Genomic DNA, 25,324 nt, shown 5'->3' with positions numbered 1-25,324 from the left:
GCAGTATATTTTAGTGAATTTTAATGTATTTCTGTCCTTTTGAATTTTTAGATTATGTGTGCAGGCAGAGTGGGAATGGGTGACCACTCTCTAGTCAAGGAGGACCAGGCAGGTAGTTCAGGAGTCTCCTGATGCATCTCGCTCTCCAACCTGTATTCAGTCCTGAATACATGTTGACAGTGATGGTTCCTCTGGGGAGTGCAACTAGAACTAAGTCCACAGCACCACAGGTGGGTCAGCTGTACAGGGCAGCGGGAGGAAGATTGGAAAAGTAATAATGATAGGGGATTTTATAGATTGAGGAACACATGGGACTTTATGCAGCAGAAATGATTCCAGGATGGAATGCTGAATTCCTGGCACCAGGGTCAATGATGTTACTGAACAGCTGCAAAGCCAGAGGTCATGGTCCATATCAGTACCAACAACAAAGATAGAAAGATTTTGGTCCTGCAGGTGGATTTTAGGCAGCTAGTATAAGACCCTCTTGCTGGTCTAAAGGTTCTTGACTTCACTTTGGATATCAACAGCTTCAGTGGTGTGGTGCTGGAAGAGTGTACTGGAGCAGCGCTCCAGTGCCTCTAACCAGGGCCTGGAGAGCAGAGTGCGGCACAGCAGAGTGCCAGGGTCCCAGGGAGGAGCGGCTGGCTGTGAGGGCTAGGGAGGAGAGGCTGGCTGTGTGGCCCGGGAGCGAGACGCTGTGGAGCAGAATCCAAGGTCAGAGGGGGAAGAGGCTGACTACCATGTGCGTGTGGGACTGAGAGAGTGAGGAGAGTGAGTGGTGTGGCTACTGGAAGTGTTCAAGGGGCAGCCGCCATCACAGTAGGATGTGGCATACAGCTCACCAGGAGAGAGGAGCACTTTCTGCAGGTAATTCCTTCACCCTAGCACTGAGGTGACGCCAAGTCAGTCCACTTAAAGCCTGCATTCCCTCAGAAAGAACAATGTATTCGGCTTTTCAATTAATGTCCTTTCTTCCTTTGTGTTATTGCAAGCAGGAGTGAATCAGGCAATAGTCTCTATTATAGAATCTCAGCACCAGGGCTGCAACCTCGTCAGACTTCCCAACCTGAAAAATATTTTATAAGGATCAAGACTTGGATCATGTAAAGCCAAATTCTCTCAAAATTTCTTTAGACTCCAGGGGTAGAATTTTCAGTTCAGCAAGCCCAGGATCGGTTGGGAAATGGCCCATCGCCCACGATCGCCCCCCGACCACGATTTCATGCTGGGGAGCCAATTAAGGCCCCCCCAGCGTGAAACGCAGATCCCCACTGGTCGGGTAGGGCCGGGCAGGGGTGGGGGCTGGACCCAATGGCAACCCAGCAGCCAGTTTTAAAATGGCATAGGCAGCCCCTCTCTCATTACTTAATGTGATGGAGTTGAGTGAGGCTGGAGATGCCAGTCAGGAGGGCAGGTTGTGTGGGCACTCGGCCCCTACTTTATGGATGAGTGCCTCGCGGTCCTCCTGGAGCAGGTGGCTGCCAGGAGGGACACCCTTGTCGCCAAAGATGGGAGGAGGAGGCCACCGCAGCTCATCAAAAGGGCATGGGAGGAAGTTGCAGCGCAAGTCAGTAGCCATGACGTGGTGTGGCGCACATGGATGCAGTGCTGGAAAAGGTTCATTGACCTGCTATACTCAGGAAGAGTGAGCACCGTGTTGGCATGGATCAGTGAGCAGAAGTGTTAGAGTGTGACTGTACCCCCTTGGACCTCAGGGGTGCTGAGTGCCAACTATCAATGTCGCTGGAGGTGGCCAAGGGAGTGTGTACAGGCTGCTTTGACTGAGTGCCTTGTGGCTTGAGGGCCACGACTCAGATGTGCCTTGTAAGGTGTTGCTCAGCTGGGCTTGGCCAGGCTGCAATGGTGCTGCAGGTAGAGAGTGGACTAATCAATGCTCCTCTGTCCTTTCAGGAGAAGACGAGCTAAAACCAATCAGAGCTATCACAAAAAAGTGGAGGCCCACCCAACCTGCTGCTGTTCACCAGATTCAAGCGTGTCACCCTAGAGCTAGAGAGCCCGCACGCTCCAAATGCAACTGGGCGTTGAGAGGCAGGGATGCTAAGCGAAGGTAAGAGCGTAGTACACAGAGGTGAGAGTTTCAGATTGTGCAACCATCCTAGTATAGTCTTTCCATTGATGGGAGCCTTAAACCTGGAGTCCCTACTGATCATTGAAGGACAATGGCACTATGATGCAGATCCATGTGCAGTTCTGGTCGCCACATTATAGGAAGGATGTGATTGCACTAGAGACGGTGCAGAGCGGATTCACCAGGATATTGCCTGGGCTGGAGCGTTTCAGCTATGAAGAGAGACTAGATAGGCTGGGATTGTTTTCCTTGGAGCAGAGAAGGCTGAGGGGATACCTGATTGAGGCATAGGAAATTATGAGGGACATTGATTGGGTAGATAGGAGGAAACCTTTCCCCTTAGTGGAGGTGCCAATAAACCGGGACCATGACCCCACCACTGAACATCAAGCCATTGTTTCCAGGACTGTTACTGACCTCATCTCCTCTGGAGATCTTCCTTCCACAGCTTCCAACCTCATAGTCTCCCAACCTCGGAAGGCCCGCTTCTACCTCCTATCCAAAATCCATAAATAGGACTGTCCCGGCAGACCGATCGTGTCAGCCTGTTCCTGCCCCATGGAACTCATTTCTTGCTATCTTGACTCCATTCTCTCTCCCCTTGTCCAGTCCCTTCCCACCTACATCCGTGATTCCTCTGACACCCTACATCATATCAACAATATCCAGTTTCCAGGCCCCAAATGCCTCCTCTTCATCATGGACCTCCATCCCTCACCGGGATGGTGTGAGGGCTCTCCGCTTCTTCCTCGAACAGAGGCCCGAACAATCCCCATCCACCACTACACTCCTCCGTCTGGCTGAACTTGTTCTCTCACTGAACAATTTCTCCTTAAACTCCTCTCACTTCCTCCAAATAAAAGGTGTGGCTATGGGTATCCGCATAGGCCCCAGTTATGCCTGTCTCTTTAAGGGGCATGTGGAACATTCCTTGTTCCAGTCCTACTCCGGCCCCCTCCCACAACTCATTCTCCGGTACTTCGATGATTACTTCGGTGCTGCTTCATGCTCTCATCTGGACCTGGAAAAATTTATTAATTTTGCTTCCAATTTCCACCCCTCCATCATTTTCACATGGTCCATCTCTGACACTTCCCTTCCCTTCCTTGACCTCTCTGTCTCAATTTCTGGAAATCACTGCCTGAAAGGCATACAAGGCTACAGGCCAAGTGCTAGAGAATGGGATTAGAGTGGATAGGGGCTTGAAGTCCAGTGTGGACACGATGGGCCAAAGGGCCTATTTCCATGCTGTAAAACTCTATGACTCTATGGCTATCTCCATTGTCTCACCAGGGTACCTGGCATGCACAGTGACAGTGTGATGATTTTAACTAATGACATGTCCTTATTCTCCCTTTTCGGTTCAGGGTACCTTGCACAGACTTGCAGAATCTGCATCCTGTGGTCACACAATATCTGAACGTTCATAGATTGGAAGCCCTTCCTGTTGACGAAGGCACCGGGCTCACCCGCTAGCGCATTGATGGCCACATGTGTGCAGTCCATTGCACCCTGGATGCGGAGAACCCAACAATCGCTGAAAACCATCTGGCTCACTCAGCCTGGCTGGCCTTGTCCGTACAGTAAAGAATAAAAGTCTGTACCTGCCTGAACAGAGCTCCTGTCACCAGCTTGACGCAACTGTGGACAGCTGAATGGGAGACCCCACACAGATCCCCCACTGAGCTCTGGAAAGAGCCGGAGGCATCGAAGTTGAGGGCTGCTGTGACCTGGCATGGGGTGTCCACCCACACATTCGGAGCTGATCTCAGGCCCAATAACCTGACAAATGGAGGTCATGCTCTCCCTTGAGAGGCGGAGCCTCCTTTGGCAATGCACCTCAGGCATATTGAGGTAGCTGCATTGCCGCCTGTAAACCCTGGCAGCAGGATAGTGACATCTCCTGCGACCCTTACTGCTTTGGATTTTGTGCTGGCCCTGCACCCCTTGTACCTGCGCCTCTCCTCCCACAGGGAGCTGTATTCGAACACCTGGCCTCCTCTCCATTCTGCCCCTCTGTTCCTCCTCAGAGGAAGCGTCACCAGCGGAGACCACAATCCCTATTACCAGTGTAACGGAAGGCTGTCTGATACCTGGAAGAGTCCATATGGTCAAAAGCCTCTGGGGGCCTTGGAGACACCAAAGAGTCCTGAAATGAAGCCTGGAAATGCTAAGAATGAAGCCCCAAACTGAGTTGAAGCTGCCAAGTACCAATAAATCACCACAGCAAACTATGTACCGAACTCCCCAATACTGACACTGGCAATGCTGCTCACCCCTTTTATCCCACCCATGGATGAGGTTTTTGAAATTGACGGCTGGTTGCCTGCCTGTTTTGCCTGTGCGATGAGTGCGAAATCACACGGGCAACGAAAAATCACCATCAGTTGGCTTTTTAATGGCCTTAAGCAGCCTCTTAATTAATAGAAGGTGCGTCTCCGGCACTCACTTGCACCCGCCATCCGAAATATCACGCGAGTGCACGATGACGTTGGGACGCTCACCCAGCATCATCGCGTGCTATTTTACGCCTGATCCGACCAGCGCACATGCGCCCATGATACGTAAAATTCTGCCCCAGGAGTTTTGTCAATCACTTCATTTATCCTATTTGAAGCACAACCACAATACCTAAAAGAAGAAAGCTATGGTCGGGATTTTCCCTGCCCGCCGGGGTCGGCCATGTTCAGCGGCATGAGTGAACACTATGGCGCGATTCGTTTCACGACGGCATGAAGCCAGTTTGCGATTGTCCGCTCAGCCCGCCACCGGACGTCGGGAACCTCATTGTAGTAAATCAGCCAATCGTTATTAGGCCAGCCTGTCGGAATTGTGCCTCCCTGCTAGATCGTTTGTTCACATCGGCATGCATGCGTTCCCGCCATGTTTCACAACAGCACTTAAAAGGAGTGCACTTGGCGCGCTGCACTTTGAGGGGAACTCAGAGGTGAGCATACAGTAACATTGTGTAGCGCTCACCAGAGACGCTGTTGGACTTCAAGCTTGAGGGGCGTTGAGGGGGGGTTGGGTCCAGCCGTTGAAGTGACTTGTGGGGTGGGGCGATGGGCTGCCTTGCAGTTGAGGTGACTTGTGGTGGGATGGTTAAGGACAGCACTACTGTTGAAGCGATTTGTGGGCGGAGTGGGCGAGGAGTGCCCTGCCTTTGAATATAGCGCACAAACATTCGGGGTAGGGGTACGGTCGGCGAGGGATGAGGCCATGCATTAGGGAAACCTGTATAAAGTGACCGTTCCAATACAACTGAGACAGTTCGGGCGCAGCCACATTGATATGATTGGAGTCGGGCTTCTAGCTTATCTGCCCACTCAAGCAATGCAGAGGCATCAAAGTGCCACCAAATGCTCCAGAGCTTTTCAACCCACCCTCACCACTGCCACCCCGACACCCCGCCCCCAGACCACCATTACCCCCACCATCCCCCCATCCCCAAATGGTCTCCAGGGAGTATTAAGCAGCCGTCACGTCTCTCTCTCTCTTTCATCCTGCAGGAGGAGTACATCAGGATCATGGAGCCTGGTGAACCAGCTGTACGCCTGATGGCCCACAGAGAGCGAAGACGGTGGGTGGGGGGAGGGGGGTGGGGGGTGGAGAGCAACTGAGGCTCCTGGCTGTGTAGGGGGAGGAGCAGCAACTTCATGAAGGGGCGGCTGCGCTCCCACACACGCCGCCCAAGAGCCACAGCAAGCCATTGCTGGTCGGCGCCTAGTGACACCCAGGGTCTATAGGCCTCCCTTTCATTCCTGCAGACGACCAGAACCAGTGTTGCTGAACACTGTGCATGTCTAGGGAACTGGTCAGTCACATCTGCCAGCAACTGCAGGATTTGGTGCCATGGGGACATGGAGGGCATCCACTGCCAGTGGCCATGAAAATGACCATGGCGCTCTATTTCTATGACAGAGGCTCCTTTCAGGGCGCCACAGGTGACCTCTGTGGGATCTCACAAGCCTCCATCCACAAATGCACCCATGAGGTCACGGGTGCCATCTTTGCGAGGGCACACAACTCTGTGCATTTTACCCGGGACCAGGACAGCCAGGATGCAAGAGCGATTGGATTTGCCCTGATCTCGGGTTTTCCACAGGTGCAGAGTGCAATCGACTACATTCATGTGGCACTCAGATCTCTGTCACAACACAAAGTGGACTACACCAGCCGCAAGGGCTTCCACTCACTGAATGTGCAGCTGGTATGCAACCACCAGAAACACATCCGGCAGGTGTGTGCACGGTTTCCAGGGATTGTGCACATCGCCTACATCCTGAGTCGCTCGCAGATCCCTGGAATCTTCCAACATCCAGAGAAGCTGCAGGAATGACTCCTTGGGGACAAGGGCTACCCGCAGAGGCCGTGGCTGATGACACCCGTGCGGCGGCCTCAGACTGCAGCAGAGTGACAGTATAATGAGGGTCATGCTGCAGCTCACAACTTGGCGGAGCAGACCATCAGGTGCTGAAGATGCGGTTCCGGTGCCTGGACCGGTCTGGTGGAGCACTGCAATACAGTCCGGAGAGGGTGTCACGCATCATCGTCGTCTGCCGCACCCTTTACAACCTGGCATGGTAACGGGGAGAAGAGTTGGCTGAGGAGGAGATGGAGGAGCTCAAGGTCTCCTCCGATGAGGAGGATGCCGATGAAGATGAGGATGAGGAGGTCCTCGGAGGCGACGATGACGGGGATAAGGCCCTCGCATTGACTAGATGAGGCAGACGCCCTTGGGGGGCCCTCATAACTGCTAGATTTGTGGAGGATGATGACAACATGCAGTGAGGTGACCCCATAGATCCTCACATTGCATCTGTGAACATTTGACTCCAGTCTGGCTTATGGCAGCGCAAATACCCCCTGTGAGAATGCTCCTGTCATGGAGCTGCAGTGGAGGCCCAAATAGTCATTCAATTGCAGGAAGATGATGACGACATTCAGTGAGGACACTCCATAAATCTTCACACAGCCTCTGAGAATGTCTGATTCCTGTCTGGCTGAGGGCAGCTTACTTGTGCTCTGTGGTCAGGGTCATATCATAGAGACACAGCTATGAAACTTTAGAAGCATCTGATCCTTTGTCCGCCTTCAGCACCTGAGCCCTTCGGGAGCACAGCGTCACTGGTCACAGATGTTGAAGAGATAAAGGCCAGCCCCACCTTAAAGGTGCTGAGAGCACACCAAGAGAATGAGAGAACTCTGTGGCACCTGCCCACTACATTCTGGCAACAATGACAAGCACCATCGAGGTGCTGGCATCAGTAATGTGTCCAGGGAGTGTGAAGCTGGACCATCACTTTGGTCTGAAGGCTGCACAGATAACAGAGAAGAGGCCCTGGACTGAGACACCTGCCTTTATCTTGTGCAGAAAGGTTTCACATCTCAGTGACAAGAACACTGCTCATCAGAACACGGAGCCATAGGCAGGGAGACATTCTTGGGAATTTATTTACAATAGTGAACGTTATGTACAACTGATTAACACCCATGCCCAGGCTATGCAAATCATTCCCCTTAATTTTCCTAACCCTGCCACTACGTCTTGGTGATCCCTGGACATCCACAGCAGAGCTGGAGGCAGGCTGCTGACTGTGACGCCCTGTCTGTGATGACCTTGGCAGGCGTCCTCTGGAGGGCTGAGACTTGGAGGGCCCCGGCCTGCTTTCGGGGTCCTGCTGTGTGACAGTGGCACCCTCCTCAGCCTGTGGACCTGGAGCTGCTGAGGTCACAGAAAGAGGGGAGTCAGATGGACCGGACACTCTTGGAATCACCTGGATGGATGAGCCCGGAGTGAGCACCTGCTGCTCCTCCTCCCTATGGGTGCCCGAGGGCCCCAGGCTGACTCCTTGAGGAGAAGGTGTAGCTGGAGTAAGATCGAGCTGCCCAGCATCCCTCTCGCATGCACACTTTTGGAGGCCAACTCTGGAGAGCATCAGCAATGGAGTTGAGCCTGCGCAACAGTGCAGGAGCAACATCCAGGACCAAGGCCTCCATAGGGGCTGCCATCTCACCAGTGTTGACCTCGCTGCATTGGCATGCTGGCACTTTCACCTCAGAGTGAAGGTGGACGGATTCTTCCATCGTGCCTTGCAATCTGAGGAATGCAGTGGACATCCCCTCCTGATGGTCCCAAGCTTGCCTTTGCAGCTCCAGCAACTGTGACATGACCGAGTACAGAGGCTTGTCATCCGACTCAGACTCAGCAACTTTCTGGCCTCCAGCAGTCCTCTGAGTGCTGGACACCTGGGAAGTCCCTGCCTCCACCTGCTGTGGATCAGACAGTGTGATGTGCTCACCAGATTGTGACCCCGAGGCTATTCTAAATCTAGGTCCCACCGAGATATGTATCTCTGCGCTGGTGGAGGGTGTGGGTGAGCGCTGTGACAGGACTTCAAGGAGGGTGCCTCCAGGTTCCTCTTCAGAAGTTTCTTTGGGGCTTGATTGGAGGCCCTGTGTCATGAAATCCATCAGCTGTTTCCCAGATGTGCCTGCGGAAGCAAGGGGAGATAATTAGTGCATGGCAGTGGCCTGTGAAAGAAGACCCATCACTCACAGCATGGTTGTCTGATGGATGTTGCACTGCTGGATCTTCACTTGGTAGAGCACCACTGACCTCACCGTCAGCACAGGACCGGTCCAGATCCTCGCCAGCCAGCTGGATGGCTCTGTTTTCAAAGTCCATGCGGACCTTGATTTCAGGCATTCCTCCACCGGTCTGCAACCTCTCCCTGTTGCTGTGTGCCAGCTTGTCCTACATGAATAGAGATGGAGAAAGTGTAAAGAGTGCCAGGCCAGATGATAAGTATGCCTGGCCTGTGTGGATAGTGAGTGGTCCCATGGACGGGATGAGGACAATGACAGTGTGTGTGAGAGAGTGAATGGTAACATCCCTTGAACTGGTAGTGAGTGAGGGCCTGTGGATGTGTGATGGGTTTGTGAGTTGTGGAGTTGTGAGTAATGAGGAGTCACTTACCCTGATGAAACAGAGGAGATCAGCCATCCTCTTGCAGCATTGGGTGGCTGTTCTCTTTTGAAGGGCATGGGTGCTGACCACCGCTGCCACCACCTCCCAAGCCTGGCTGGTCACGCCGTTGCCCATCCTACGGCCAAAGCGGGAGTAGAGGACATCCCGGCGGGGCTTCATGGCATCCAAAAGGCACGTCACTGAACCTGGGGCCTTCAGTCTTTTTGCCTTTCAGGACTATGTCTTTCATTCAGTAGTCATGGCCTGGAAGCACTGAGGTGTGCGCTCGCAGCTGGACTTTAAATATGGCGCCCGGCGTGAAGAAGCGGCGGGGTGATGGCAGGCAGGCGAATGAGAGCCCACTCGCCATGGAAATGGCATGTTTCCCGGGAGTACATAAATAATGTGGCGGGTTTGAGGAGCAGGATATGGCTGAAATGCTAAATAGATATTTTGTTTTCATTTCCATTATTGAAGATGATACAGTGGTAGGTACAAATGCTTTAGATATTGACTCCTTAAATATAAATGCATAAATGGCCTTAGCTTGGTTTGAGGCACTGAAGATTGATCAGGGTGCTGGATCTGATGACACTCAACCTCAAATGCTGTAGAAAATCAGAGAGATACCATGCAAGCCATTAATTTAGCTTGCTAATAGTTCTTTGAGATCTAGACTAGTTCAAATTGACTGAAAGAACTTAATGCATGAATGCTTGCACACATGTGCCAAGTCGCATTCACTGATATCTAGATAGCAACATAAGAACAAGAGTTGGCCATTCATCCCCTTGAGCTTGTTCTACCATTCACTTAAATGATGGCTGATCTGTACCTTAACTCTATTGACCGAGTTTTGTTCCATATCCTGTAAGTAAAGTTTTCTGTAATTTATGTTTTTAATAGGCTTGAATTCAATAATTAAACTGTTGCATAATGAAATTCTAGCTATGCTAAAAACTAACGATTCAAAATAGCATATGGTTCGAAATAAAATGCCTACCAACACTAATATTTTCACTTAAAAAGCATAGTTTTATGACGTTTGGGGACTCAAATGATTAATACATAGGAAAACAACATAATAGTAGATTTAGAAATTATATAGCCAGCACATTTTCTTAGAGCTCCTCAAAATTCCCACCACACCATTGAACAGCATACAACAACTTGGATGAGTTTCCACCAAATGTGATGCACTTTTATTAAACCGCTAAGCAATAGTACATACACAAGTTAATATCGGTTTCTTAGCTTCTCTGCAAACCGGAGTCCATCTCGGTGGTTAATCCACTGACGAATTTTCGGTGCACAATTTCTAAGTGACTGACCAAATCACTCCGACCCACTGCAGCAAAGATGTTTCTGTGGACTCTTTCTTTATAACTTTCCTTTGTATGGCCTGTGCCATATTAGGTAAAGCCTGCTTTTAGTCCATTTAATTGGTTTTTAATTACATCACTGTTCATCTCCAGGCTTTCTCCAGATGTCTCCTGGCTAGGCCTCCTTTGAAGGTCACATTTAAGGTACCATAGGCAACTTGGCCCCACTTTGTTATCTCCAACACCATTATCAATCTCCAATCTGGGAGAAGGAGACACATTTGTTGTCCCTTAATGAGGCACAGTCTGTTTATCTCCCCTGGTACGACCACTCCTACATTTTACTCTATTTTGCCGAACTTGCTAATTCTAATAAGGCTTTGTCTTAGCTACATTAACCATCCCGCTTTGTGTCTTCTAGCCCACAGTGCAATTCAGTACAGTTCTTTAGGTATCTTCATCTGGGTTCTTCTTTCACCACCCCTTAAACAGTATAAATTTCATCACATTTCTACTTCTCTTTAGCACTGAAGAAGAAGCATACAGTCTCGAAATGTTAACTCTGTTTCTCTCTCCACAGATGCTGTCAAACCTGCTGAGTTTTTCCAGCATTTTCAGTTTTCATTTCAGATTTCCAGCATCTGCAGTATTTTGCTTTTATCCCTAGTGATTGTACTTGTTTTAGGTTCTGCCACCACTAGCTCCCCCCACCCCCTGCCCCCCCGCTCCCCACCAACGCACCTTTACCTCTTGATTACAAGTATTTCTAGGATGTTAATTGAGTAGAATATGGGGCTGGTGGCACAGTTGGTGGGACTTGGCATTAGATGATGCATTCATTAACCTTGAGCACTCATGTGAGGTCATTGGACTTCTTGCATCACTGCATCCAGCTCCTCGGGGCTACACTGCTGGTACTGACCACAGCAGTTACCTGTTCCCAGTGTTTTTGCAATGACTATCTGGAAGCTTCCTGGCCCCCTGTAGATAGAGGACTGCTTTCCTTCTGTCCACGTTTTGCACCAAGGCCTTCAGTGCTGCATCAGAGAAACTTAGAGCCTGTTCTCTGTTATGTTGTGTCATTATTCAGTGCTCTTCCTGCTCAGCATGTTTCCCCAGCATCCGCTTCAGCCAGAATGCACCTCCCTTTTCAGAAGTTCAGGCTTGCTTTACGTTGTGCTTGCCTCTCATGATTGTATGTCCCATGCTCAGGCATGTAGCTACTTAGCAGCACTGTTAGTGCTGGCTACATGCTGCAATCATAGTAAGCAGCAGGTAGCACAAAATTTGCAAGCTGCCTGCATTGGAAGGAGCGGGCATGGATTAAGCATGCATCATGGCTCCTGCACCCACTTTCAGCCCGTATCCAATTTTGTGACAAAATAATTTGTATAGGACTCCCTCCAGTCATTGAGTACCAAAGATCCAATTTAATATAAATTACTCACAATCACATTTATGGTTCATAGGCCAACTTCCAATGTGCATTCTACAAAGTGCCAAGGGTATTGATCTAAGACCCAATAGCCTAGAAATGATATTGTCGGATGATGTTTTATGTAGATGAATGAAATTCATTTGCTCACTTTAACCCTTTTGGAATAAATTTATTAAAAAAAACCTCCATTAAACTTGTATGGACCTTTACATGCTGACTTCCATCATAAGGAGCCCTCATTGACATTTGCACTGATTTCCATTTTAAATAATTCAAATTAACCATTACATACTGATTTCCTTTAGCTAGGTGAGTGGAAAATTGACATTCTATAGTAGGAGCCCATGGTTTAACCTGATAACCTCAGCTGTCAATTTAGTTTTGCCCTCAACTCTCAATACTTCAAATAATTGTTGTTTACAAATCACGAAAGAAGTGTAAAATACAAAATATAATTTCTTTATACATAAAAGATCAAAGCAAATGTTTTCAAAACAACATGATTTCTAACGTGAGGGAACCAGCATTCCTACATTAACTGGACGCTATCCCACGGCAGTAAGGCCTTACAGGCTTACTCCCTCCCACCAGAGAGATCATTCAGAATTTCACTTTAAATTCACATGACCTCAATGCATTGAAGAAGTGCTAGTTGCAAAAAAAAAGAGACGGGAGTCAAAATGAAGTGGTCTGTGTGATAAAGTTCAGCTCAATTAAATAATGCCGTCACTTTGATTAAAATGAAAACTGACAGTAATGGGCTTAAATGTTTTATGATAAACATATGGTGGTCCCAGTAGCTTGTTAGAAAATGTATTCAGTAGCAGTGTGAAAACACGGCAGTTTGTTTTCGGATACAGAAGAATGAAAAAGAAGATATCATAGAGTTGCTTGTGTTCTTCTCAAATTTTCACTATAATCTAGCGGCAGAGCAACAATGTGAATACAATTTCTATAATAAACAAGATTTTAGTAAATTTTAATATCATGATTTTAATATAAAGTAGATCTCTTGTAGCATTGCTCAAAGCAAAAAGACAAAATGATTTGTGTCTCTTCTCTTTAGCTATATATATATATGCACTCTTAGTTCTTAGTTCTTGCACCAGCTGTTTTCTACTTTCATTTCTTTGTTTCACTCAGTCTGCTTTCTGAGGCACCTGTTTCCATTATGATCTTCTTCCATCTGTCTGCCTCTTGCTGGAAATCTCTTTCTTCTTCTGTTTCCCATCTCTTCATGTGTTGTCTGGTTTACTTGTCTGTATCTGCTGGTGTGTTTTCTCTCTGTGTGTATGCATGACTCTATTTTTTGCATGCCTGTTGCATACTAGCTCTGTTTATTTCTTAATTTTTGTAATGTTTTTACTTGTTGCACTTGCTCTGTCCCTTTTTCTTGTTGATCATCGACTTTCTTACTTTGGGATCCAAATTTTGGCCTAACATGAACGGTCAGCTGAATCTCCTGCATCCCCTCTCCTCCCCTCTGCACCCTTGCCAACCAAACCAGCCCTGCTCCCCTGATCCGCCCACGGCAGCCTTCAGTCTTCACCTTTCTCCTTGGTCACTGATTTAAACTGGACCAGACCATTTACAACCCCACTGCTCTCCAAACTCAGCTTTCAATCGTTTCCGTTACTAAGCCTGCCTAGTTCCATCTCCATAACATGCTCGGCCTCTGCCCCTGCCTCAGCCACTCCTCTTCCAGGTCTTTGTCACACCCAACCTTACTATTTCAATATTCTCCGGGCCAGCCAACCATCCTCCTTTCTCCATAAACTTCATCTCACCAAAACCTCCTCTTCTCATTCTAAGTCCCACTCGTCTTTACATTATAATATTTTTTTGCTCCACCTCTCATAAAAGATTTTCATTAAGATGTAAATACTTTATTTAATTTTGTTTCTCACAATATATATGTTCATATGTAAAAATTGCTGCAGGCACTACTGCTGGCTTACATTTAGGGGAGACGGTGGTTTAGTGGTTACGTGCTGGATTAATAATCCAGAGGCCAGGCTGATGCACTAGGGACGTGGGTTCTAATCCCACCACGGCAACTGGTGGAATGGTGGAATTCAGATTCAATTCATAAGCCTGGAATTGAAAACTAGTTTCAGTAATGGTGACCATGAAACCATTGTTAATTGTCGTAAAAACCCATCTGGTTCACTAATGCCCTTTAGGGAAGGAAATCTTCCATTCCTTATGTAGCCTGGCCTACATGTGACTCCAGACCCACACCAATGTGGTTGACTCTTCACTGCCCTCTGAAATGGCCTAGCAAGAAACTTAGTTCAAGGGCAGTTAGGGATGGGCAACAAATGCTGGCCTTGCCAGCGACGCATATCAAAAGGGCAACAAGGGCAGAGTATGAGTTGTGGGACAGTTAAATCTGTCAGTCATGAGGAAGACACCCCTATAATATAAGTTGCAAAGAATTTAAGTCGGGGTTAGGAAAAGTAGGAGTGCCCCAAAACATTAATGTGGGCCATTGCAACTGCGTGCTTTGCCTTCCCCCCTCCACTGCAATCACCCTGCCCACTCCCACGTCGCTAATGCCCAAGGACCTACCTACCCTGTGGCTGGGTAGATGTCTGGGCTGTCCAATGTTGCACAGGCCTGGAACTGGTGAGCTACAGTGGAATGAGCATTTAGAACGTGGGGATTGCCAGCCAGACATTAATGAAGCTCCAACCTCAAAATGAGAGGGTTTCCTGCTGGAAGGATAGGATAAGCAGAAAACAGTTAAAATCACCCTGAAATTAAAAAAAAGCCCTGATTCAAACAGTTTCAACTGGGTCATTTTATTATGAAAATTGCTTTCATGAAATATTGAGAGTGATTCTAATCCCAAAAAAGGTTGGGGTCAGATGAGATGTAAAAGTTTTTAAAACCTCCAACTAACCCCAACAAGAACACACAAGAGTTAGGCGCATCAAGCCACCATTCAACATGATCATGGCAGATCTTGGGCTTAAACTCGACTTTCCCACCTGCTCCCCAAACCCCTTGATTCTTTCAAAAATCTGTCTATCCCAGCCTTAAATATATTCAATTATGGCATCCTCTAGGATAACCCTCTAGGTTAGAGAATTCCAAAGATTCACAACCCTTTGAGTGAAGAAATTTCTCGTTTCAATCCTAAATGATTGACCCCTTATCCAGAGACTGTGCTCCCATGTTCTAGATTCCCAGCCAGAATGTAGTAATTATGGTTTTATTTAGTCTGTAATGTACCTTTAAGAATAATGCTTGTTAAGGAAGATCATATGATCTGTAGTAACCAATAGGAGAGTAGCACGGGCTACCTCATCAGGCAGTGCAGAGATGGAGTTGATGTTGAAAGCATACGTATAGTTGCTGCTGGGTATATTGTAAATAAACTTAATGTTTCCATCCAAGAGTGTCTGCGAATCAACTCTATCACTAATAGTACAACTCAGCCATGAGTTGAGCTTCAACTTTCCGCCTGCTTCCCATATCGCTTGTATCCCTGAGAGATCAAAAATCTGTCCGCACCAATCTTAAATATAGTCAACAATGGAGCATCCATTTGGGGTAGAGAATTCCAAAGATTCACGGTCAGCACAGCTTTGCCCTGCTGCGAGACACTACATTTAATGACAATGTGTGGAAAGCACTTCTGGATGAGGCGGGGAAAAAATGGGCATCAGGAAGTCGGAGGCGCTTGTTCGAGTTGTTTACATCCACAGAGCGTTGGTTCCTGGGGAGTGGGGAATCGACTTTGATTCACTTGTTTCTGGTAGTACAATGATAAAAACAGAGAGGTTGTTGCACGTGTAGCTAGCTGCAAAAGGAAATCTGTCTGTGTTCTGACAGAACATTACCTCAGGGAGCCCTGCTTTTCACTGTTGAACATCTCGTCACCCTGAGCAAGACTCCTTTATTCCTGTATGCCAATCCCTTTGCAAAAAAGGCTAACATACCATTTGTCTTCCTAGTTGCTTGCTGTACCTACTTGGTAACTTAATGTGTTCCTTGTATGCATACATTCAAGCATCTCTGAACATCAACATTTACAAGATTCACGCTTTTTAAAAATATTCGGCTTTTCTAGTCTTACAACCAAAGTAAATAACCTCACACTTTCCCACACTATACTCCATCTACTGTCTTGTTGTCCACTCACTTGACCTGTCTATATCTCTCTGCAGCCTCTCTGTGACTTCCCCACAACTTACACTTCCACCTCACTTTGTATCATCAGCAAACTTAGATATATTACTCTCTGTCTCTTTATCTAAGTCATCAATATAGATTGGAAATAGTTGAGGCCCCAGCACTGATCCTTGTGACACTCTACTAGTCTCAGCCTGCCAACTTGAAAATGCTCCATTTAAACCTACTTTTAGCTTCCTGTTTCTTAACCAATCCTCTAACCATGCTAATATATTAAGCCCAACTCCATGAGCCCTTATCTTGGGTCTTAACCTTTTGTGAATCAAATGCCTTTTGGAAATCCAAATATATTACTACTGGTTCCCCTTTATGTACCCTACTAGTTACAAAAACCCTAATAAATGATGTCAAACATGATTTCCCTTTCATAAAACCATGTTGACTTTGATCTTAGCATGATTTTCTAAGTGCTTTGTTAAGACTTCCTTAATAATAGATTCCAGCATTTCCCCAATGACTGATGTCAGGCTAAACAGCCTGTAGTTCCCTGTTTTCTCCCTCCTTCATTTCTTGAAAAGTGATGTTGCATTTGTTAACTTTCAAGCTTTTGGGACCATTCCAGAATCTAGGGAATTTTGGAAATTCATAGACGGCATATCCATTATCTCTGCAGCTACCTCTTTTAGAACCCTAGGATGTAGGCCATCAGGTCCTGGGGATTTGTCAGATTTTAGTCCTTTAAGGGATGGATTTTTCTGGGGGCTGGGGGGAACTGGGGGGCATGTTGTTTGCCCACACGCAAACTGACCAACTTTAAAAAAAGGCTGCCCCGCGGCAATATCAGGCAGCGGGTGACCTAAACAAGCTGAGAGTGGGACTTCCACCCCTCAGTGGGAGGAAGTCCACTCCCGAGAGTTGTTGGCCAAACAGTTTGGCCAACAGCTCTAGCAGCTCCAGCAATGCCAGAACTAAGTTGTTGGAACTGCAAGCAACCCTTCGAAGGAGACAGCAATGGATCCCAGGCTAAGGTAACTCCCGGGCTTTTAGGGTGAAAAGCGATTGGGTACCCTGAGGGGGGGGGGGTGGGAGGGGTGAAAGGGGTGGGGGACGGTTTTATAGGCCAAATAGGGAGACACAAAGAGGGCAGTATCATTTTGGGAGTTTACCTTGATGAGCGCATGAGATCCTGCCCCTTCCCTCCTGCTTTTTCACCTCAGATGGTGAAAAAGTGGATTCTCCACTCTCGCCCGCCTGTCCATGCCAACCACATTGTGTCATGGGCAGCATAATATTCAGGTCAGTCGGCTTGTTAACAAGTTCGGTTGCCCATTAATGATTTTTTTCAAAATGGCCAGCGGGCTACCAATTTCGACGCCTTCCCGCGTACCGTATTTTGGGAAGCTGGCACGTTCACATCGGGTTTGCGACCCAACACCATCAAGGCAGATTTTATACATGTGAGGGACGGCAACAGCCCCAATTTGCAAGTATGAAATCCAGCCCTTAGTTTCTCCCATACTTTTCTCTCTGCTGATATTAATTTCCTTAATTTAATAACTCTTTTTTGCACTTAGGTTATTCTCTATTACTTGTATGAAACATGTGTCTTGTTCTCTGAGGACAGGCATAAAATATTTGTTTAATGACTCTGCCATTTCATCATTCCCTATGATAATTTCTCTGCTCTCTGCTTCTAAGGGACCAATGTTTCCTTTAGCTACTCTTTTTTTTAATCTGGCTTCTAAAGGCTCTTACAATCTGTTTTATATTCCTGGATAGTTTGCTCTCATATTCTATTTTTTCCCCTTTTTATGAACTTTTTGGTGACTCTTTACTGATTTCTAAAACACTCCCAGTTCTTAGACTTGCTACTATTCTTTGCAACCTTGTAAGCCTCTCCCTTTAATCTAATATTACCCTTTACTCCCTGAGTAATCCATGGATGGACCTTTGTTGCTGATTTTTTTGTTTTTTAATGCAATGTATTTTTATTGAACATTTTGCTTCTTTAAATGTTTCCCACTGTTTAGTTACAGCCATACGTTTTAGCCTATTTACCCAATCAGACTTAGCCAGCTCTCCCCTCATAGCTACGTAATTGGCTTTGTTTTTAGATTCTTGTTCGTGATTGGAGTATGCTGCTTTCAACATAGGAATTTTAACGTGGAATTCAATTGTATTATGATCACTATTTCCCAACAGATCTTTTACTATAATATTACTAATTAACATTGCCTCATTACACAATACTAGGTATAAAATATCTTTATCTTTAGTTGCTTCCACAATTATTGTTCCTGGAAATTGTCACAAAAACATTCTACAAACTTATCTTCTAGACCATCTTTGCCAGTTTGATTGGCCCAGTCTACATGAAGATTGACATCCCCCACAATTATTACACTGCCTTCATTACCCACTCTGATAATTTCTTGTTTAATGCTCTGTCTAAAGGCATTACTACCATTGGGATCTATAAACTACTCCCACCAGCATTTTCTGACTCTTGCTATTCCTAATCTCCACCCATACTGATGCTGCTTCATGATCTGCTGAGTCAAGATCCCTTCTCACTGTTGTCCTTAAGTCATCTGTTACTATCAGGGCTATTCCTTCTCCTTTGCCTTTCAGCCCGTCTTTTCAAAATATTGCATACCCTGGAATATTTATTTCCCAACCTTGGTCACCATGTAACCATGACCAGGGTTTTCTGGACCCACCATGGCGGGACCCGCCGCAGGAGATGCGGTGGACCAGCCAAAAGCCCATTGACTTTCGGCAGGACTGGATGATCCCAGCATGTCTCTGTAATGGCGATGTGAACAAAACTATTTATCTATATTTGTGCCAATAGAATACAATCAGATAAGTAGCCTTTAATTTCATTTTTTAATTACTATTCCCTACATGGACCTTACTCACTGACCAGTTCCCGAGACATGCACAGTCTTTGGCGACACTGTTAAACTTTCTGTCCTTTCCCGTCCCACTTTATTTGTTTTCACCCACAATACCGTACTGTTCTGTTGCCTCGACTTTTCACTTTGGATTTCTAAACTCTATTGGTTTAAATACCTATCCACAGCCATATTTAAATTGGAACAAAAGCAAAAAATGCTGGAAAAGCTCAGCAGGTCTGTCAGTATCTGTGGAGAGAAAGACAGAGTTAACATTTCGAGTCCGTATGGCTCTCCTTCAGAGCTCTGAAAATCTCTTCAAACTCACTCAGCAGAACATCATTCCTAGTTCTACCTATGCCGTTAGTTCCATCGTGGACCATGACAACTGGATCCTCCCCCTCCCACTCCCACTCCAAGTTCACAAGGAGGTGTCCTTAATCCTGCTACCAGCTACAACTGCAGAGAACAGTGTCTATCCCCTGATTATACTGTCTTCTTTCTTTTTCAGTCCCCCCACTTGATTGGCATCCTGCACCACAGTGCCGTGGTCAGTTAGCTCCTCACCCTGCAATCCTTCCTCTCATCCAGACAGGTAGCAAGCATCTCATACCTGTTGGTTAAAGTCAAGGGCTGAGGCTCCTCCAGCACTAACTGCTGGATCCCCATACCTGCCTCTCTCACAGTCCCAACCTCCTGACCCTGACTATTGACTAACTTTAAAGTTCTACCTAGCCGAAGGGGTGTGACTGCCTCCTGCTTCCCTTCACAACCAATCACACGCCCACCTCCCCCTCCCCCCACCCAGCCCAACCCCCACAGCCCCTCACCCTGGGGTTGGAGATTGTACTCCTCCAATCTTTCTGAAATGCAGCAGCAAGTCTCTTATCTGCAGCTATGGTTGCAGCCTTCTTTGGGTTGCCCCGCACCTAACTGGGAGTGAAGCTTTTCAATCAGGCTGGTTTCTAGGTAGGAATCCTGTTAATAATACATGCTATGGAGTCAAAATGCCTACAGCTGCTCAGAAATGTCATCAACCCTGTCACAAACAAGCAATGAGCTATTCACTTTTAATGCTGTAGATTTATTTCTAAATCCCACTAAACACTATGAATTAATGAACTATTGACTTTTACAAACAGCCTCCTCCACTATCCAATTTCATCACCGTGTAACTACTGCGCTATCATTATGTGGAATGCTTCATTTATATCAGGGAATTACAAATGAAAAGCATGTTCTGGCTTTATTGGAACTTTTTATAAGCGGGCCAAATCCTTTGATTAGGCAGTAAAAGTTAGTGCTGAAAATGCTGCTCAAAATCGATTGCATTGGCTGCCTGTGTAACACCATAATTGCAACGCCTTCAATTTTTATGATATATTCATGTTTCTTAAAATATTTAAATTGTTGATGGGAAAGCACAATCTGTGATAGGATTACAGCAACAGCTCAGTTCTCATATACTTGATTCATGAGAAGGAGATCCAGCATCGACTATAATCATGTGATGGATTCAGAGTGTTGTATAACATCCAATAGGGAAAGTCTTTGTATAACATCTTATATGGATTTATATAGACAAACTATTGGGAATTGGCTTTGGTTGGTGGTTTTTTTAGTAGTGTGCCCAATTGGGAGCCCATATACAAAACTGCCAAGAGAGTATTCACAGCTTCTGTGAAAGACAAGTGGTTTGTGTGAAAGCAATCTCATTTTATGATAACAGGATAACAGTAACATTTTTCAAATAAATAATTTAATCAGTGACCCCTGGAAGAACAGTGGTCAACCATTAAAATGAGACAATGCATGTGGTCAGATGCCCGAAAGATTTTTTTTCACAACATGGGCAATGTTGGAAATGCATCTTATATTAACCATCCCTAGGTGCCCTAAGAAGAAGATGGCGAGCCATCCCTGATTTTTGCACAACTGGGAGGCAGTGATAGTCAACCACTTAGCGTGAAATATTAGGTGGCATCGTCCCAGCTTGCACAAAGAGCAGTAGTGTGCAGAAAAAAAGCCGTTTTACCTGCCAGTCACAATGGCGGGTTTTCGCACCGCACCATCCAATTCCCGCCTCATGAATAATGCAGCCACAGGAACCAGGCCGTCTCACTGGCGGGCGGCTGCCAATTTTCCCACCGTGTTATTTCCTCACCGCTTCCTCACGCAGAGCGCCATCCTTAAACTGCAGCTGCACGGACACTTCTCAATGCTTGCTGCCCAGGACTGCTCCGATGAAGACATGACCCCAAAAACCAAGAAGAGTGCAGCCTCCCGATTCAGTGACGCATCTCTGAGATGCCTTCTGGACACCATGGAGGTCCGCCTCAATGTCCTCTACCCCCGCTCTGGCCGCAGAAGGCCCATCAGTCTCAGAGCTCCAGCTTGGATGGCAGTGGCAGCGGTGGTCAATGCCAAAGCTGCACACCAGAGGTCAGCCGCCCAGTGCAGAAAACAGATGAATGATAATATCTGTGCTGCCAAAGTAAGACAGCCACCTTTCACGCTAAACTCACACACTTACAAGCCCATCACACATTCACTTATATCTCACTCACTGCCAGCTCAAGAGACATCACTGCTCACTCTCTCACACACACCCTCACATCTCCATCTGGCCCATTCTCCTCTGAGGCCACTTGCACAAATCAACATGTGCCCTCACACACATTCTGGAATACCCCCTTCCCCAGTACAGCCACTGCCCTGCAGCCTCTTCCCTTGCCTGAGGCCACTTCTCCGCCTTCCCCAAGCAAGCCGTAGTCCTGCAGCCATTGAAAAGCCACACCAGCTTTACGGCTGGTCTGGTAGGGAGAGACCTGCCTGTGAGCCCTCCTAAAAGTGACATGGTGCTGCCTGCGTAGCTTGGCACTGATGACATGAGTGCTGTCCGAAGAAAGGTAGGCAAAAAACCTCGAAGTCCCAAGCAGCCCACCATTGACATGTGGAGCGGACAATCACAAACTGGTTTCACGACGGCGTGAAACCAATTTTTGGTCATCTCGCCATATTGTCCCCCCTCCGTCCTCCATGACACCCGATGTCAACAGGGCAGGAAAATTCCAGCCATAGCCATGTGTAGGCCATACAAGATAGAGGTTGTAGACACATTAGTAAACCATTTAGGGTTTTCTAAAAGAAACTTTCAAGTTCACTTTGCTTCATGTTATAATAGACTAAAGATATTTAATTCACTTGTACAATTATTCATGGTAGGAGTTGAACTCATGGCCTCGAGTTCCAGTATTAACACCGTAAGGTGTTGTGGGGAGGCGGTGGCATAGTGGTATTGCTACTAACTAGTATTCCAGAGGCCCAGGGTAATGTTCTGGGGGTGTGGGTTTGAATCCCATCACAGCAGGTGAAATTTGAATTCAATAAAAATCTGGAATTAAAAGTCTAATGATGACCATGAAACCATTGCTGATTGTTGTAAAAATCCAACTGGTTCACTATTGTCCTTTAGGGAAGGAAATCTGCTGTCCTTACCTGGTCTGGCCTACATGTGACTCCAGACCCACAGCAATGTGGTTGACTCTTAAATGCCCTCTGAAAAAGGGCAATTAGGGCTGGGCAATAAATGCTGGCCTAGCCAGTGATGCCCACATCCCATGAATAAATTTTTAAAAAATAAGCACTGGACTATGCTTCTTCCTGAATTAAATATCCTGAGAGATTATACGTGCTATGGGACTTTTCTATGTAATAGCCATTTATTTTCATGCGCACCTTGTGAATTGAGATATTCATGTATGGATATTGCTATCTCTTTTTGCCGAGACAAAGGCCGGAATTTTCCGCTCCCATTAGTGTTGGGCATCATGGCAGGCGGGTGGAGGGCAAAATGGCGGATTTACACCATCATAAAACCAGTTTGCAATCGACCGCCCCACCTATCAATGGCGGGTCGCGTTTCACACTGCCCCATGTCAGGAACCTAATTTCAATACTTTAGCATCTCATTATAAGCCCTGGTCACTGGAATCATCCTCCCATGTCAAATTTACTGCTCATGTTGGCGAGATTTCAGAACGACATGCTTCACGACTGCCTTTAAAAGGCATGCACCTGGAAAACTGAGCTTTGAATGGAAACTCGGAGGTGAGTGCACACAGCCTTATGCAGTGCTCACGAGCATCGCCCACAGGAAATCAAGGAAGAGGCCTTGCTCATTTGCAGGCGACACAGGCAAGTCGCTTTTACCCGGCTGGCTTTCAGTGTGGTGCTGGGGCAAGTGCAGGTCAGGCTGGCAGAGGAGGTGCAGGGGGGCAGTGGGGGGAGGTGATGTGGGTGGGGACAAGGCTGCACAGACTGAAGGAAGTACACAAGCATATGCAGGGGTAGACGGAGGGTGAGGGAAGCAGCCACACACTTGAAAAAGCTTGTCAAAAGTGAGCATTCTTCCATAACTGAGACTGTTCAGCTGCAGTTTCATCGACATGCTTGGAAGCGGGCTTCTGAAGCTTTTCTGCCCACTCAGGCAATGCAAAAGCATGGAAGTGCCATCAAAAGCTCCAGAACTTTTCACCATTCGGGTGCAGAATGCAAATTAATGTGCATTTTAGGGGGCAGAAGAGCAATTGACCAACTGGGCAAATTGTAGAATCCTCTTGTGAAAGGTGTCCATGGTGCAGTCACTGGTGGAGGTGCTCACAGCCCATTACAATGTCTTTATTAAGGTTTGAACCAGTATCTATCATGGTTCAAGCTAACAGTGCAGTCTTGCAGAGCAGGTTAGGAGAATGCCTGCGCCTGAGCTGAGAGCACAGCATGCAATCCAGTGGCTGAAGATGTCACCAATCAGTCGAGTGGAGTGGGGCGGAGGTGGGTGTGGTTTCTGACAGCCAATGAGTGCACTACACACGCCATCCAAGTGGTGGCCAGCACTTTCCTGCATGCGTGAAGGGGTCTTCAGACTTAACCAAGACAGGCTCTTAGGACACATATGCTAACCCACAGGTCTCACTCTTTGATCTTGCAGGCCGAGAACATCAGGATCATGGAGCCTGGTGATTTAGCGGTATGCCTCATGGCTTACAGGGAACAGAGAAGAAGAAGAAGGGTGTGGCGGAGGCTCCTAGCTTGGCAAAAGGAGGAGCACCTCCCTCAAGGTGAAGGGGCAGCAGCTGAAGATCCACAGAGAGCCATCGCTCATAGGCGCCTTGCTAGATCCAAGATATAGACAGCATTTCACAGTCCTGCAGATGACTGAGAACCAGTGTCGCCAAAGACTGTGCATGTTTCGGGAACTGGTCAGTCATATATGCCACCTGCTGCAAGATTTGGAGCCAGAGAGACATGGAGGGCATCTGCTGCCAGTGGCCGTGAAAGTAACCATAGCGCTCAATTTTTACATCTGTGGCTCCTTCCAGGGCTCTGTGGCAACAATCAGTGAATTACATCAACCTCAAGGACTTCCACTCATTGTAGGCTCAACTGCTGTGAGACCATCACAAACGCATCCTATCGGTCTATGCACAATTTCAGGGAACGTTCATGACTCCTACATCCTTAGCAGGTCTTAGATCCTTGATGTCTTCAAGGGTCCACAGAGGCTACAGGGTTGGCTCCCCCGGGACAAGGGTTACCCACAGAGGATCTGGCTGATGACGCCCTTGCGGCAGCCTCAGACTGCAGCAGAGCGACGGTATAACAAGGCTCATGCCATGACCTGGACTTTGGTGGAGCAAACAATAGGCATTTTGAAAATGAGGTTCCAGTGCCTTAATAGGTCCAGTGGAGCATTACAATACAGTCCCCAGTGGGTGTTGCACATCATTGTTCTTTGCTGCGTTCTGGTGCTGCAACGAGGGGAGGACCTGGCTGAGGAGGAGATGGAAGAACTGCACATCTCCTCTGATGAGGAGGGTGTCAAAGGGGTTGAAAATGACGAGGTCCCCTCGAAGGCGAGGTTGCTGGCGATGAGGCCAGCACACTGCCCAGATGAGGCAGACTCGCTCGGGAAGCCCTCATAGTCACAAAATTGACGGAGGATGATGACGAAATGCAGTGAGAATAGTCCTGGCATCCTCACCTTGCATCTGTATATGTTTGGCTCCTGTGTGGCTGGTGGCAATGCACATACCCTCAGTGCTCAGGCTCATGTCATGGAGGCACAGCGGAGGCCCTAATAGTCACTAGATTCCAGGAGGATGATGACGACATGCAGTGAGGACACTCCAAAGATCTTCACATAGCCTCTGTGAATGTCTCACTGCTGTCTGGCTGAGAGCAGCTTGCTTGCGCTCTGTGATCAGGTTCATATCATAGAGATGCAGCTATTAAACTTTAAATGCACCTGATCCTTTGTCCGCCTTCAGAACCTTTCCCCTTCACGGCATCATTGATCACAGATGCTGAAGAGATGGGGCCCAGCCCCACCTTAAAGGTGCTGAGAGCACACAGAGAGAATTGTGGAACTCTGTGAAGCCTACCCATGACATTTTGGCAGCAATG

This window comes from Cetorhinus maximus, chromosome 8, assembly GCF_964194155.1.
Source record: "Cetorhinus maximus chromosome 8, sCetMax3.hap1.1, whole genome shotgun sequence".
Lineage (NCBI taxonomy): Eukaryota > Metazoa > Chordata > Chondrichthyes > Lamniformes > Cetorhinidae > Cetorhinus > Cetorhinus maximus.
The sequence above is the reverse complement of the archived record's forward strand: the minus strand, read 5'-3'. Positions refer to the sequence as shown.